Source organism: Oncorhynchus gorbuscha, unplaced genomic scaffold (genome assembly GCF_021184085.1).
Source record: "Oncorhynchus gorbuscha isolate QuinsamMale2020 ecotype Even-year unplaced genomic scaffold, OgorEven_v1.0 Un_scaffold_1025, whole genome shotgun sequence".
Taxonomy (NCBI): domain Eukaryota; kingdom Metazoa; phylum Chordata; class Actinopteri; order Salmoniformes; family Salmonidae; genus Oncorhynchus; species Oncorhynchus gorbuscha.
In genome coordinates this window covers 1-17,995 of record NW_025745936.1, presented here as the reverse complement: position 1 = coordinate 17,995, position 17,995 = coordinate 1, and positions in this window count along the sequence as shown.

The following is a 17,995-nucleotide window of genomic DNA, read 5'->3' as shown; positions in this document are numbered from 1 at the left end:
TGGCTGTGTGTCTGTGGTGTTGGGTTGGCTGTGTGTCTGTGGTGCTGGGTTGGTTGGCTGTGTGTCTGTGGGGTTGGTTGGCTGTGTGTCTGTGGTGTTGGCTTGGCTGTGTGTCTGTGGTGTTGGCTTGGCTGTGTGTCTGTGGTGTTGGCTTGGTTGGCTGTGTGTCTGTGGTGTTGGGTTGGTTGGCTGTGTGTCTGTGGTGTTGGGTTGGTTGACTGTGTGTCTGTGGTGCTGGGTTGGCTGTGCCTGTGGTGCTGGGTTGAAAGTGCCAAAACCCCACCTCTGAACGTGCTGAAACCCCCACCTCTCTGAACGTGCTGAAACCCCCACCTCTCTGAAAGTGCTAAAACCCCCCACCTCCCCACCTCTGAACGTGCTGAAACCCCCACCTCTCTGAACGTGCTGAACCCCCACCTCTCTGAACGTGCTGAAACCCCCACCGCTGAACCCCTCCCTGAACTTGAAGTTTCTCACAGCAAGGAAATCATGTTCTGATGCTGATTGGCTTCTTTTAGGCAGCTAATTTGCACTCAATTTGATGGGTTGTCTGTTAAATTGTCTGTCTTTAATGGTGTGCCCCCAAGGCTCTGTACTTTGTCCTCTCTTAGTCACTATTTATATTCGTAAATGATTTAGACTAAAATGTCCAAAATGCGCAAATTCATTTTTATGGTAACCTGGTTCCCTGTGTGTGTGTGTGTGGAGAGACATCCTCTGAAGGTGTATCATCCTGCAGTCTCACTGGTCGGAAACACCTCCATCTCTGATGTGTATCTACAGTACAGTACTACATCTATCTACATCTACAGTACAGTTCTGCAGTACTACATCTACAGTACTACATCTATCTACATCTACAGTACAGTTCTACAGTACTACATCTACAGTACTACATCTATCTACATCTACAGTACAGTTCTACAGTACTACATCTACAGTTCTACATCTATCTACATCTACAGTACAGTTCTACAGTACTACATCTACAGTTCTACATCTATCTACATCTACAGTACAGTTCTACATCTATCTACATCTACAGTACATCTATTCACATCTACAGTTCTACAGTACTACATCTACAGTTTTACATCTTATCTACATCTACAGTACAGTTCTACATCTAGCTACATCTACAGTACTACATCTATCTACATCGACAGTACAGTTCTACATCTATCTACATCTACAGTACTACATCTACAGTCCTACATCTATCTACATATACAGTCCTACATCTATGTACATCTACAGTACAGTACTACATCAATCTACATCTACAGTACAGTTCTACATCTATCTGCATCTACAGTTCTACTTCTATCTACATCTACAGTTTTGCATACATCTACAGTACCACACCAGAGATGGATGTCAAATCAAAAGCATTTGATTGGTCGCATGCACCTGGTTACCAGATGTTGTTAATGAGATTGTAGCGAAATGCTTGTGCTTCTAGTTCCGACCGTGCATTAATATCTAACATAGTAATCTAACAGATTCACAGCGACTACCTTAAACACACAAGTGTAAAGGGATGAATAAGAATATGTACATATAAATATATGGATGAGTGATGGCCGTGAGGCATAGGCAAGATGCAGTAGATGGTATAGAATACAGTATATACCGTGGGGAGAACAAGTATTTGCTTCACTGCCGATTTTGCAGGTTTTCCTACTTACAAAGCATATAGAGGTCTGTAATTTATATCATAGGTACACTTCAACTGTGAGAGACGGAATCTAAAAACCAAAGTCCAGAAAATCACATTGCATGATTTTAAAGTAATTAATTTGCATTTTGTGGGTGGACCATTTCAGATTGTCCGTGATGTGTACGCTCGAGGAACTTAATGCTTTCCACTTTCTCCACTAATGTCCAGTCGATGTGGATAGGGGGTGCTTCCTCTGCTGTTTCCTGAAGTCCACAATCATCTCCTTTGTTTTGTTGAGTGTGAGGTTATTTTCCTGACACCACACTCTGAGGGCCCTCACCTAAATTTCCTTCCCTGTAGGCCGTCTCATCAAGTTGTTCAATCAGGCCTAACACTGTAGTGTCGGGTCTCTGCAAACTTGATGATTGAGTTGGAGGCGTGCATGGCCACGCAGTCATGGGTGAACAGGGACTACAGGAGGGGCTGAGAACACACCCTTGTGGGGCCCCAGTGTTAAGGATCAGCGGGGTGGAGATGTTTCCTACCACCACTTGGGGACGGCCCGTCAGAAAGTCCAGGACCCAGTTGCACAGGGCGGGGTTGAAACCCAGGGTCTCAAGCTTAATGCTGAGTTTGGAGGGTTCTATGATGTTAAAAGCTGAGCTATAGTCAATGAACATCATTCTTACATAGGTATTTCTCTTGTGCAGATGGGATAGGGCAGTATGATGCGATTGCATCGCCTGTGGACCTATTGGGGCGGTAAGCAAATTGGAAGTGGGTCTAGGTGTCAGGTAGGTGGAGGTGATATGTCCTTGACTAGTCTCTCAAAGCACTTCATGATGACATAATTGAGTGCTATCGTCATTTAGTCCTTTCTTTGGAACAGGAACAATGGTGGCTCTTTGAAGCATGGAACAGAAGACTGATAGGGATTGATTGAATATGTCCCCAGAACACACCAGCCAACTGCCCTGCAGCTTTGAGGACCCGGGCTAGGATGCCGCCTCTGGGCTGACAGCCTTGCGAGGGTTAACACGTTTAAATGTTTTACTCACGTTGATACAGTGAAGGAGAGCCCACAGGCTTCTGTAGAGGGCCGTATCGTGGCACTGTATTGTCCTCAAAGCGAGCAAAGAAGTTGTTTAATTTGTCTGGGAGCAAGACGTTGATGTCCGTGACTGGGCTGGTTTTCTTTGTAATCCATGATTGACTGTAGACTCCTGCCACATATGTCTCGTGTTTGAGCCATTGAATTGCAACTACTTTGTCTCTATACTGACGCTTTGCTTGTTTGATTGCCTTGCGGAGGGAATAGCTACACTGTTTGTATTCTATCATGTTTCCAGTTACCTTGCCCTGATTAAAAGCGGTGGTTGGTGCTTTCAGTTTTGCATGAATGCTGCATCAATTCACGGTTTCTGGTTAGGGAAGGTTTTAATAGTCACTGTGGTTACAACGCCACCATGCACTTGCTAATAAACTGGCCTCATCGAGTCAGCATATAGATCAATGTTGTTGTCTGATGCTATCCAGAACATATCCCAGTCCAGGTGATCGAAGCAATCTTGAGCGTGAATCCAATTGGTCAGACCAGTGTTGGATAGCCCTAAGCATGAGGTTTCCTGTTTTTAGTTTCTGTCTAACAGTTTGTGAATCTACAAAATTGAGTCATGAACTAGTTGCGTGAGGGCGGGGAGGGCTTTGTATATATTGCGAAAAGTTAGGTAGCAATGATCCAGAATGCTGCCAGCCCAGGTTGTGCACATTGATATGCTGATAAAATTTAGGTATTGTTCTCAGATTAGCTTTGTTTAAATCCCCAGCTACAATAAATACAGCCTCAGAAAGATATATTATTACCAGTTTACATAGAGTCCAGTGTAGTTATTTTTGGGCTGTGGATGTACAGTGGGGCAAAAAGAAGTATTTAGTCAGCCACCAATAGTGCAAGTTCTCCCACTTAAAAGATGAGGCCTGTAATTTTAATCATACGTGCACTTCAACTATGACAGACAAAATGAAAAAATCACATTGTAGGATTTTTAATGAATTTATTTACCAAGTATGGTGGAAAATAAATGAAGTATTTGGTCACCTACAAACAAGCAAGATTTCTGGCTCTCCAAGAAGACCTGTAACAACTTCTTTAAGAGGCTCCTCTGTCCTCCACTCGTTACCTGTGATAATGCTTTGTTTCAACTTGTGTTATCAGTATAAAAGACACCTGTCCACAACCTCAAACAGTCACACTCCAAACTCCACTATGGCTGTATCCCCACTGTATCTGCGCGAGAGGGATATACACGGCTCCATAATCAAAGAGAATTATCTTGGTAGATAATGATGTCTGCATTTGATTGTAAGGAATTCTAAGTCGGGTGACCTAAAGGACTTGAGTCCCTGTATGTTGTTATGATTCCCCATGAGTCGTTAATCATGAGGCATACAGCCCTGCCCTTCTTCTTACCAGAGGGTGTTTGTTTCTGTCGTTGCGATGCGTGAAGAAACCTGTACCGACTCTTGACACCGTATCCCGAGTGAGCCATGTTTCCGTGAAACAGAGAATATTACAATCTCTGATGTCTCCCAGGAAGGCAACTCGTGCCCTAATTTCGTCCACCTTGTTATCTAGAGATTGGACATTGGCGAGTAATACGCTCGGAAGCGGTGGATGGTGTGCTCACCTTCTGAGTCTGACCAATCGGCCGCTCCTTCTGCCTCGACAGCGGCGACCGCGTTGTTTCGGGTCGGCCTCTGGGGTAATGTTGGTTAGTTGGACGTCCCTTTTTATATCCATTAGTCCCGACTGTATGTAAGAACACTTGAGATTTTCTGGTCGAACAATGTAAGAAATATATACAGTATATATATATACAGTACATGGTACTCACCAGAGATGGAGGTATATACAGTACATGGTACTCACCAGAGATGGAGGTATATACAGTACATGGTACTCACCAGAGATGGAGGTATGTACATGGTACTCACCAGAGATGGAGGTATGTACATGGTACTCACCAGAGATGGAGGTATGTACAGTACATGGTACTCACCAGAGATGGAGGTATATACAGTACATGGTACTCACCAGAGATGGAGGTATGTACAGTACATGGTACTCACCAGAGAGGGAGGTATATACAGTACATGGTACTCACCAGAGATGGAGGTATATACAGTACATGGTACTCACCAGAGATGGAGGTATGTACAGTACATGGTACTCACCAGAGATGGAGGTATGTACAGTACATGGTACTCACCAGAGATGGAGGTATGTACAGTACATGGTACTCACCAGAGATGGAGGTATGTACAGTGGTACTCACCAGAGATGGAGGTATGTACAGTACATGGTACTCACCAGAGATGGAGGTATGTACAGTACATGGGTACTCACCAGAGATGGAGGTATGTACGGTACATGGGTACTCACCAGAGATGGAGGTATGTACAGTACATGGTACTCACCAGAGATGGAGGTATGTACAGTACATGGTACTCACCAGAGATGGAGGTATGTACAGTACATGGTACTCACCAGAGATGGAGGTATGTACAGTACATGGTACTCACCAGAGATGGAGGTATGTACAGTACATGGTACTCACCAGAGATGGAGGTATGTACAGTACATGGTACTCACCAGAGATGGAGGTATGTACAGTACATGGTACTCACCAGAGATGGAGGTATGTACGGTACATGGTACTCACCAGAGATGGAGGTATGTACGGTACATGGTACTCACCAGAGATGGAGGTATGTACATGGTACTCACCAGAGATGGAGGTATGTACGGTACATGCCAGCTTGCATTCTCTCTCACATACTCTGATGGTAGGCAAGAACGGAACATTCTCATCTAATAATATAATAATAATAATAATATAATAATAATAATAATATAATAATAATAATAATATAATAATAATAATAATAATATAATAATAATAATAATAATATATGCCATTTAGCAGACGCTTTTATCCAAAGCGACTTACAGTCATGTGTGCATACATTCTACGTATGGGTGGTCCCGGGGATCGAACCCACTACCCTGGCGTTACAAGCGCCATGCTCTACCAACTCTACCAACTGAGCTACAGAAGGACCACAGATCAAACCGTTAGGAGTTTGAAATGGCTCAATAACAAAATGAGTCTGTCTCTCATTATGTGTTCCTCCTTCGCCCAGGTCCCTTCTCAAATGACACCCTTTTCCCTATTTAGTGCACTATCTTTGATCAGGTCTCTGGCCAAATGTAGTGCACGTGTATAAATAGGTGTCATTTTGGACACATCCCCAGTGTGTTTTCTTTCTATTTCTAAGGTAGGAGGAATGTGAAACGTCATCTGTACTGGCCTGGGGGTTGGGCCAGCTGGTTCTCTCCCTAGGAGAACTCCACTTCCCAATGTTTTACAGTTTAGGTTTGATTGTGACTAGGACAGATAACCTGGGACTGGGACAGAACCTGGGACTGGGACAGAGAACGTGGGACTGGGACAGAGAACCTGGGACTGGGACAGAGAACCTGGGACTGGGACAGAGAACCTGGGACTGGGACAGAGAACCTGGGACTGGGACAGAGAACCTGGGACAGAGAACCTGGGACTGGGACAGAGAACCTGGGACAGAGAACCTGGGCCTGGGACAGAGAACCTGGGACTGGGACAGAGAACCGGGACTGGGACAGAGAACCCGGGACTGGGACAGAGAACCCGGGACTGGGACAGAGAACCGGACTGGGACAGAGAACCCGGGACTGGGACAGAGAACCCGGGACTGGGACAGAGAACCCGGGACTGGGACAGAGAACCGGGACTGGGACAGAGAACCTGGGACTGGGACAGAGAACCTGGGACAGAGAACCTGGGACTGGGACAGATAACCTGGGACAGATAACCTGGGACAGAGAACCTGGGACAGAGAACCTGGGACTGGGACAGAGAACCTGGGACTGGTTAACTAGCTTTCAGTACACACCAACTAGCATTTAACTGCTAACGCTAATACAGAAGCCCTAATATAGGTAAAGTGCCTTGCTAATAAGGCTTTGCCACTTTAAAGCAGCGCTAACAGCTAGCTAACACACCCATAATGGTTTATCTAGCCCTGCTTTGTTGACTTGGCACAGGGTTTGATCTGATGAGTAAATTGAACACGCAGCATATTACTGGAAGCTGCAGAGGCGTAGCTTATCCCTTTGTGTTAGGCTAGGCCTAGCATGCAGTTCTTAGGGAGGGAGGAGGGGGAGCGAGGAAGGAAGGGAGGGAGTGAGTGAGGGGGAAAGAGGAAGGCAGGGAGGGAGTGAGTGAGGGAGTGAGGGGGAAAGAGGGGAGGGAGGGATGAGAGGGAAGTGAGTGAGTGGGAGGGAGGAAGGGAATGGAGGGAGGGGTAAATGAGGTTGGGGATCACGTGAGTGACTTGTAATTATATTTATGTTAGGATCCTTTCAATCTGTCACAGTAAATGTGTTTGACTCATCCCGTTGTTGATCATTAGAGGATTAAAGCCCTTGTTAGGAGCTTAAAGGACTGCTGAGACGGAGAGAGGGAACTACAGAGACTGAGAGAGGGGGAACTACAGAGACAGAGAGGGGGAACTACAGAGACTGAGAGAGGGGTAACTACAGAGACTGAGAGAGGGGTAACTACAGAGACTGAGAGAGGGGTAACTACAGAGACTGAGAGAGGGGGAACTACAGAGACAGAGAGGGGGAACTACAGAGACAGAGAGGGAACTACAGAGACTGAGAGAGGGGGAACTACAGAGACTGGAGAGGGGGAACTACAGAGACTGAGAGAGGGGGAACTACAGAGACTGAGAGAGGGGAACTACAGAGACTGAGAGGAGGGGGAACTACAGAGACTGAGAGAGGGGGAACTACAGAGACTGAGAGAGGGCGAACTACAGAGACTGAGAGAGGGGGAACTACAGAGACTGAGAGAGGGGGAACTACAGAGACTGAGAGAGGGGGAACTACAGAGACTGAGAGAGGGGGAACTACAGAGACTGAGAGAGGGAACTACAGAGACTGAGAGAGGGAACTACAGAGACTGAGAGAGGGAACGACAGAGACTGAGAGAGGGAACGACAGAGACTGAGAGAGAGGGAACGACAGAGACTGAGAGAGAGGGAACGACAGAGACTGAGAGAGAGGGAACTACAGAGACTGAGAGAGGGAACTACAGAGACTGAGAGAGGGAACTACAGAGACTGAGAGAGGGAACGACAGAGACTGAGAGAGGGAACGACAGAGACTGAGAGAGAGGGAACGACAGAGACTGAGAGAGAGGGAACGACAGAGACTGAGAGAGAGGGAACGACAGAGACTGAGAGAGAGGGAACGACAGAGACTGAGAGAGAGGGAACGACAGAGACTGAGAGAGAGGGAACTACAGAGACTGAGAGAGAGGGAACTACAGAGACTGAGAGAGGAACTACAGAGACTGAGAGAGAGGAACTAGAGACTGAAGAGGAACTACAGAGACTAGAGAGAGGGAACTACAGAGACTGAGAGAGGGGAACTACAGAGACTGAGAGAGGGGGAACTACAGAGACTGAGAGGGGACTACAGAGACTGAGAGAGAGGGAACTACAGAGACTGAGAGAGAGGGAACTACAGAGACTGAGAGAGAGGGAACTACAGAGACTGAGAGAGACGGAACTACAGAGACGGAGAGAGGGGGAACTACTGTGTTTTGTCTGATGATCACTGGGTTGTGTTCCTTTCTTTTTGACACACTGGCTGGGAAGATGTTAGCCCCTGGGCGGTGGAAGACATTAGCCCCTGGGCGGTGGAAGACATTAGCCCCTGGCAGCTGGGCGGTGGAAGACATTAGCCCCTGGCCGCTCGGCGGTGGAAGACATTAGCCCCTGGCCGCTGGGCGGTGGAAGACATTAGCCCCTGGCCGCTGGGCGGTGGAAGACATTAGCCCCTGGCCGCTGGGCGGTGGAAGACATTAGCCCCTGGCCGCTGGGCGGTGGAAGACATTAGCCCCTGGCCGCTGGGCGGTGGAAGACATTAGCCCCTGGCCGCTGGGCGGTGGAAGACATTAGCCCCTGGGCGCTGGGCGGTGGAAGACATTAGCCCCTGGGCGGTGGAAGACATTAGCCCCTGGGCGGTGGAAGACATTAGCCGCTGGGCGGTGGAAGACATTAGCCCCTGGGCGGTGGAAGACATTAGCCCCTGGGCGGTGGAAGACATTAGCCCCTGGGCGGTGGAAGACATTAGCCCCTGGGCGGTGGAAGACATTAGCCCCTGGGCGGTGGAAGACATTAGCCCCTGGGCGGTGGAAGACATTAGCCCCTGGGCGGTGGAAGACATTAGCCCCTGGGCGGTGGAAGACATTAGCCCCTGGGCGGTGGAAGACATCAGCCGCTGGGCGCTGGGCGGTGGAAGACATTAGCCCCTGGGCGCTGGGCGGTGGAAGACATTAGCCCCTGGGCGCTGGGCGGTGGAAGAGATTAGCCCCTGGGCGCTGGGCGGTGGAAGACATTAGCCCCTGGGCGCTGGGCGGTGGAAGACATTAGCCCCTGGGCGCTGGGCGGTGGAAGACATTAGCTCCTGGGCGGTGGAAGACATTAGCCCCTGGGCGGTGGAAGACATTAGCCCCTGGCCGCTGGGCGGTGGAAGACATTAGCCCCTGGCCGCTGGGCGGTGGAAGACATTAGCCCCTGGCCGCTGGGCGGTGGAAGACATTAGCCCCTGGCCGCTGGGCGGTGGAAGACATTAGCCCCTGGCCGCTGGGCGGTGGAAGACATTAGCCCCTGGCCGCTGGGCGGTGGAAGACATTAGCCCCTGGGCGCTGGGCGGTGGAAGACATTAGCCCCTGGGCGGTGGAAGACATTAGCCCCTGAGCGGTGGAAGACATTAGCCCCTGGGTGGTGGAAGACATTAGCCCCTGGGCGGTGGAAGACATTAGCCCCTGGGCGGTGGAAGACATTAGCCCCTGGGCGGTGGAAGACATTAGCCCCTGGGCGGTGTAAGACATTAGCCCCTGGGCGGTGGAAGACATTAGCCCCTGGGCGGTGGAAGACATTAGCCCCTGGGCGGTGGAAGACATTAGCCCCTGGGCGGTGGAAGACATTAGCCCCTGGGCGGTGGAAGACATTAGCCCCTGGGCGGTGGAAGACATTAGCCCCTGGGAGGTGGAAGACATTAGCCCCTGGGCGGTGGAAGACATTAGCCCCTGGGCGGTGGAAGACATTAGCCCCTGGGCGCTGGGCGGTGGAAGACATTAGCCCCTGGGCGGCTGGGCGGTGGAAGGCATTGGCCCTGGGCGGTGGAAGACGTGGCCCCTGGCCTGGGCGGTGGAAGACATTAGCCCCTGGGCGGTGGAAGACATTAGCCCCTGGGCGGTGGAAGACATTAGCCCTGGGCGGTGGAAGACATTAGCCCTGGCGGTGGAAGCATTAGCCCTGGGCGGTGGAAGACATTAGCCCCTGGGCGGTGGAAGACATTAGCCCCTGGGCGGTGGAAGACATTAGCCCCTGGGCGCTGGGCGGTGGAGGACATTAGCCCCTGGGGGCGCTGGGCGGTGGAAGACATTAGCCCCTGGGGCGCTGGGCGGTGGAAGACATTAGCCCCTGGAAGCATTAGCCGCTGGGCGGTGGAAGACATTAGCCCCTGGGCGGTGGAAGACATTAGCCCTGGGCGCTGGGCGGTGGAAGACATTAGCCCTGGGCGCTGGGTGGTGGAAGACATTAGCCCCTGGAAACGGGCGTGGAAGACATTAGCCCTGGGCGGTGGAAGACATTAGCCCTGGGCGGTGGAGACATTAGCCCCTGGGCGGTGGAAGACATTAGCCCCTGGGCGGTCAAGAACATTAGCCCTGGGCGGTGGAAGACATTAGCCCCTGGGCAGTGGAAGACATTAGCCCCTGGGCGGTGGAAGACATTAGCCCCTGGGCGGTGGGCGGTGGAAGACATTAGCCCTGGGCTGGGCGGTGGAAGACATTAGCCCCTGGGCGCTGGGCGGTGGAAGACATTAGCCCCTGGGCGCCTGGGCGGTGGAAGACATTAGCCCCTGGGCGTAGTGGAAGACATTAGCCCCTGGGCGGTGGAAGACATTAGCCCTTGGGCGCTGGTGGAAGGCATTAGCCCCCTGGGCGCTGGGCGGTGGAAGACATTAGCCCCTGGGCGCTGGGCGGTGGAAGACATTAGCCCTGGGCGCTGGGCGGTGGAAGACATTAGCCCCTGGGCGCTGGGCGGTGGAAAGACATTAGCCCCTGGGCGCTGGGCGGTGGAAGACATTAGCCCCTGGGGCGCTGGGCGGTGGAAGACATTAGCCCCTGGGCGCTGGGCGGTGGAGACATTGGCCCCTGGGCGCTGGGCGGTGGGCGCTGAAGACATTAGCCCTGGGGGCGGTGGAAGACATTAGCCTGGGCGCTGGGCGGTGGAAGACATTAGCCCCTGGGCGCTGGTCTTCTTCTAAGTATGAATGAATGTGAAGGCAGAGGGAATTAACAGGGGTGATGTTATGGTACACACAGTGTTGGCTTTGAGGGCAGAGGAAATAACTCTCTCTCTTCTTCAAAGGAACGGCAACCATCCAAGAGTTTGGGGGACGAATTCCTCCAGATAAATGGTTCTCAGTTGATTCTCAGAACCTTTAAAAAAAATGTTTTTGTTGTTTTTGCTTCTGGATCAAAGAACCCATTGAGAATATCTCTGTTCTTGCGACAGCAAGATAACTTACACCACACATTTTCAAACGTAATCTTTCTTATGTTGACATCAATTCTCCAATGGACTAAAATAGCCTTTTTTTTTTACTATTTTTTTTTAACGACATAATAATAGTTATCCTCAGTAAATCTCCTTAATGTTTTCACACCTCATCTTCCTCCATATAGATGTTTTTGTAATCGTTAAATTAATGGCCATTCAACAAAATGGTATTTATTTATTTTTATTTTTTATTTTTCCGTAGTTACTTCTCTATTGAACTACATAAAAATCTAATTAAATCACAAATATTTTTTAAAAACTTAAATCGAATCAAGTCACTGATATATTTTTTTGTACTAGATGAAAATGGTTATCTCACTGTGTTGGGTTTGTCCTCATAACAAACTGTTAACAGAAACTATTTTCTGTCAAAAATTGTCCAGTGTTCCTGGGTTTGAAATGGCCTCTATGTAAATGACACAGCTCCATTTGTAAGCTGAATCACATGTAGCTTTATTCAAATGTCCTTTTGTGTTTTCTTATTGCAGGATAGAACACATTGGCCTTGTTTAGCTAACAGGACAAACACACACTGAACTTGTTCTAATCGACAATATGTTTTTTTTTTTTTTTAATAAGCAGAAAATCGAGGACTTATTTGCACTGTTTGTTTTGCTGATGTCGAATGTTTTGCATTGCTGATATTAATGGTCCACTGAGAGAGAAAAATAAATATTTATAAAATAGTGTATTTATGTCAATGTGTGGTGTTGGTTGTTTTTGACGACTGTAAAACAAGTATGTCCCCTCAGCAAGGAATACGGTTACATTTTTAATGAATCGATGTCACTATTCTGTATTGGCAAACCTCTCTGAGATGTACTGTATTTCATAGATGATGACTATAGCCCCTGGTCAACAGTAGTGCACTATATAGGGAATAGGGTGCATGGGTTCTGGTCAACAGTAGTGCACTATATAGGGAATAGGGTGCATGGGTTCTGGTCTACAGTAGTGCACTATATAGGGAATAGGGTGCACTATCAACAGTAGTGGGGAATAGGGTGCATGGGTTCTGGTCAACAGTAGTGCACTATATAGGAATAGGGAGGTGACCAAGAACCCCATGGTCACTCTGACAGAGCTCCAGAGTTCCTCTGTGGAGATGGGAGAACCTTCCAGAAATACAACCATCTCTGCAGCAAGCCACTCCAGACCTTTTATGGTAGAGTGGCCAGACGGAAGCCACTCTCAGTGAAAGGCACATGACAGCCCGCAGGTTTGCCAAAAAGGCACCCTAAAGGACCATGAGAAACATGGGTCGTGACCGGTGCGACAGAGCCTGGACTCGAACCCAGAATCTCGAGTGACACAGCTAGCACTGCGATGCAGTGTCTTAGGCCACGGTGCCACTCGGGAGGCCTATGAGCTGACTTTCTAAGGCTACATATATTATATATGGGCTATTTTCAGCCCTTTCCTGGGTCAGCTTATCAGAGATAGATATAATATGGACAAGAGCAAATGAAGCCAGAGAAAATATATACATTCAGCCGGTGTGTGTGTGTGTGTGTGTGTGTGTGTGTGCGTGTGCGTGTGCGTGTGCGTGTGTGTGTGTGTGTGTGCGTGCGTGCACTGCGGGGGTTGAAGCTACTAACCCATAGGCTTGGCTCTCTCATCCTTCCAGGCTTCTGGGAGGGAGGGTGGACAATGAGCCTGTCATAGCGGATGTAAGCAATGTCCCCACGCGCCTGGCAGCTTTCATGGCTGGGATAAATTCTTTCCTGAGTGGCCAAGTTACAGTTTTGACTTAAATCTGCTTGAAGAACTATGGCAAGACCTGAAAAGTGTAATAATCATAATAATCCCTAACATTTTTAAAGACTTATGAAAAGCTTGAATATTTCTTAAAGAATAATGGAACGATGTTATAGACTTGCCCAAGAAGATTCACAGCTGTAATGACTCTTATAGCCTTACCTCACAGCTGTAATGACTCTTAGACTCACAGCTGTGACGAGCTCTTATAGACTTACCCAAGAAGACTCTGGCTGTAATGACTCTTATAGACGTACCCAAGAAGACTCACAGCTGTAATGACTTTATAGCTTACTAAGACTCACAGCTGTAATGACTCTGTATAGAAGACTCACAGCTGTAGCTCTTATAGTAATCACAGACTCTTATAGACGTACCCAAGAAGACTCACAGCTGTAATGACTCTTATAGACCCAATACGACTCACAGCTGTAATGACTCTTATAGACTTACAATAAGACTCACAGCTGTAATGACTCTTATAGGCGTCACCCAAGAAGACTACCCAAGAAGACTCACAGCTGTAATGACTCTTATAGCCTTACCCAATAGACTCACAGCTGTACTCTTATGGCCTTGCAGAAGACTCACAGCTGTAATGACTCTTATAGACTTACCCAATAAGACTCACAGCTGTAATGACTCTTTATAGACTTACCCAAGAAGACTCACAGCTGTAATGACTCTTATAGACGTACCCAAGAAGACTCACACAGCTGTAATGACTCACAGCTGTATAGCCTTACCCCAAGAAGACTCACAGCTGTAATGACTCTTATAGTCTCACAGCTGTAATGACTCTTATAGAACCCAAAGACTCACAGCTGTAATGACTCTTATAGACGTACCCAATCACAGCTGTACCCTTACCCAGCTCACAGTAATGACTCTATAGACTTACCCCAATAAGACTCACAGCTGTAATGACTCTTATAGACTTACCCAAGAAGACTCAGAATGACTCTTATAGTACCCAATAAGACTCACAGCTGTAATGACTCTTATAGACGACTCACAGCCAAGAAGACTCACAGCTGTAATGACTCTTATAGACTTACCCAATAAGACTCAGCTGTAATGACTCTTATAGACTTGCAAGAAGACTCACAGCTGTAATGACTCTTATAGCGTAAGACTCACAGCTGTAATGACTCTTATAGACTTACCCAAGACTCACAGCTGTAATGACTTTATAGACGTACCCCAAGAAGACTCACAGCTGTAATGACTCTTATAGACTTACCCAAGAAGACTCACAGCTGTAATGACTCTTATAGACTTACCCAAGAAGACTCACAGCTGTAATGACTCTAGCAGACTCACAGCTTAATGACTCTTATAGACTTACCCAAGAAGACTCACAGCTGTAATGACTCTTATAGCCTTACCCAAGAAGACTCACAGCTGTAATGACTCTTATAGACTTGCAAGAAGACTTATCACAGCCTAATGACTCTTATAGACTTACCAGTCTTAAGACTCACAGCTGTAATGACTCTTATAGACTTACCCAATAAGACTCACAGCTGTAATGACTCTTAGACTTACCCAATAAGACTCACAGCTGTAATGACTCTTATAGACGTAGACTCACAGCTGTAATGACTCTTATAGACTTACCCAAGAAGACTCACAGCTGTAATGACTCTTATAGACTTACCCAAGAAGACTCACAGCTGTAATGACTCTTATAGACTTACCCAAGAAGACTCACAGCTGTAATGACTCTTATAGCCTTACCCAAGAAGACTCACAGCTGTAATGACTCTTATAGCCTTACCCAAGAAGACTCACAGCTGTAATGACTCTTATAGCTTACCCAATAAGACTCACAGCTGTAATGACTATTATAGCCTTACCCAAGAAGACTCACAGCTGTAATGACTCTTATAGACTTACCCAAGAAGACTCACAGCTGTAATGACTCTTATAGACTTACCCAAGAAGACTCACAGCTGTAATGACTCTTATAGACTTACCCAAGAAGACTCACAGCTGTAATGACTCTTATAGACTTACCCAAGAAGACTCACAGCTGTAATGACTATTACCCAAGAAGACTCACAGCTGTACGACTTTATAGATGTACCCAAGAAGACTCACAGCTGTAATGACTCTTATAGACTTACCCAAGAAGACTCACAGCTGTAATGACTCTTATAGACTTACCCAAGAAGACTCACAGCTGTAATGACTCTTATAGACTTACCCAAGAAGACTCACAGCTGTAATGACTCTTATAGACTTACCCAAGAAGACTCACAGCTGTAATGACTCTTATAGCCTTACCCAAGAAGACTCACAGCTGTAATGACTCTTAGAGACTTACCCAATAGGACTCACATCTGTAATTGCTGCCAATGGTGTTTCTAACGTGTATTGACTCAGAGAGCTGAATACTTATGCAATGACTATAGTTCAGTTTTTTTATTTTGATCAATGTGTATAATATATATCACAATTATTACACACTGTATCACAATTCCAGTGGGTCAGAAGTTTACCTACACTAAGTTGACTTTAAACAGCTTGGAAAATTCCAGTTAATTAATGATGTCATGGTTTTGGAAGCTTCTGATAGGCTAATTGACATAATTTGAGTCAATTGAGGTGTACCTGTGGATGTATTTCTTCTTTAAACATTTTTTTTTACCCCAATTTCGTGGTATCCAATTGTTAGTAGTTATTATCTTGTCTCATCGCTACAACTCCCGTACGGGCTCGGGAGAGTCGAAGGTCGAGAGCCATGCGTCCTCAGGAACACAAGCCACCCACGCGCATCCAACCCGGAAGCCAGCCGCACCAATGTGTCTGAGGAAACACCGTGCACCTGGCGACCTGGTCAGGCGCCCGCCACAGGAGGCGCTAGTGCGTGATGAGACAAGGGATATCCCTACCAGCCAAACATCATGGGACCATGCAGCCGTCATACCGCTCAGAAGAAGACGCGTTTGTCTCCTAGAGATAAAAGTACTTTGGTGCGAAAAGTGCAAATTAATCTCAGAACAACAGCAAAGGACCTTGTGAGGATGCTGGAGGTACAAAGTATCTATATTCACTAAAAATGAGTCCTACATCAACATAACCTGAAAAGCCGCTCAGCAAGGAAGAAGCCACTGCTCCAAAACCGCCATAAAAAAGCCAGACTACGGTTTACAACTGCACATGGGGACAAAGATCATACTTTTGGAGAAATGTCCTCTGGTCTGATGAAACAAAAATAGAACTGTTTGGTAGTAATGAACATCGTTATGTTTGGAGGAAAAAGGGGGAGGCTTGCAAGCCGAAGAACACCATCCCATCCGTGAAGCACGGGGGTGGCAGCATCATGTTGTGGGGGTGCTTTGCTGCAGGAGGGACTGGTGCATTTCACAAAATAGAGGACATCATGAGGTAGGAAAATTATGTGGACTTATTGAAGCAACATCTCAAGACATCAGTCAGGAAGTTAAAGCTGTCACAAATGGGTCTTCCAAATGGACAATGACCCCAAGCATACTTCCAAAGTTGTGGGCAAAATGGCTTAAGGACAACAAAGTCAAGCTATTGAGTGGCTATCACAAAGCCCTGACCTCAATCCTATAGAACATTTGTGGGCAGAACTGACAAAGCATTTACGAGCAAGGAAGCCTACAAACCTGACTCAGTTACACCAGCTCTGTCAGGAGGCCTACAAACCTGACTCAGTTACACCAGCTATGTCAGGAGGCCTACAAACCTGACTCAGTTACACCAGCTCTGTCAGGAGGCCTACAAACCTGACTCAGTTACACCAGCTCTGTCAGGAGGCCTACAAACCTGACTCAGTTACACCAGCTCTGTCAGGAGGCCTACAAACCTGACTCAGTTACACCAGCTCTGTCAGGAGGCCTACAAACCTGACACAGTTACACCAGCTCTGTCAGAGTGAATGGGCCTAAATTCACCCAACTAATTGTGGGAAGCTTGTAGACGGCTACCCCAAAACGTTTGACCCCAGGTAAACAATTTACAGGCAATGCTACCAAATACTAATTGAGTGTATGTAAACTTCTGACCCACTGGGAATGTGATGAAAGAAATAAAAGCTGCTATAATTCTGACATTTTTACATTCTTAAAATAAAGTGGTGATCCTAATTGACTTAAGACAGGGCATACTTCAACTGTATGTAGTTTGTGTCAGACCAGTGACCTAATTTAATGCCCTGGACACGTTCTTTACGTTCTGCAGGGTAAGCAGCATGTTCTTCAGCCGCTTCGAGAAGTCTCAGTTCGCTTCTCAAAAGGCACACTGTTCCCTAGTTAGTGCACTACATTTGACCAGGGGCCCCATAGTCTGTGGTCAAAAGTAGTGCACTATGTAGGGAATAGGGGGCCATTCAGGGTTCAGGACGTAGAGCAACAGCGCTGGCTGATGAATTGATAATGTTTAATTCTGACAGTTGCTCAATGCACTCAGCAAAATGGATTCCACTTCATCCGTTTGGCTGATTGACCAAATTGTGGAGTGGAAACATCTATTCAATACACAGACATTTTAGCTAATGGAGCGTCCGGCCAAAACAGGTAGAGGTGGAATCCTCTCGCATTAGCCAGAGTCAGATAGCCTAGCGCGAGATATGACTGTACTGACGAACTTGACTGTTCACTGGTATGTTTATCAGTACTGTAAGGTGGACGATTACATTCATAGCAGCATTATCCTGCTACTTCCTCGTTTCATTGTTGCTAGGCAGCCAGAATAAAATTATACAATGAATGTATTTATTTATTTGAACTTTTTTAAAATTTATTTTACCAGGTCAATTGTCTTATTTACATAGACTGTAAATATTTTAACTCAAAAGGTTGACAA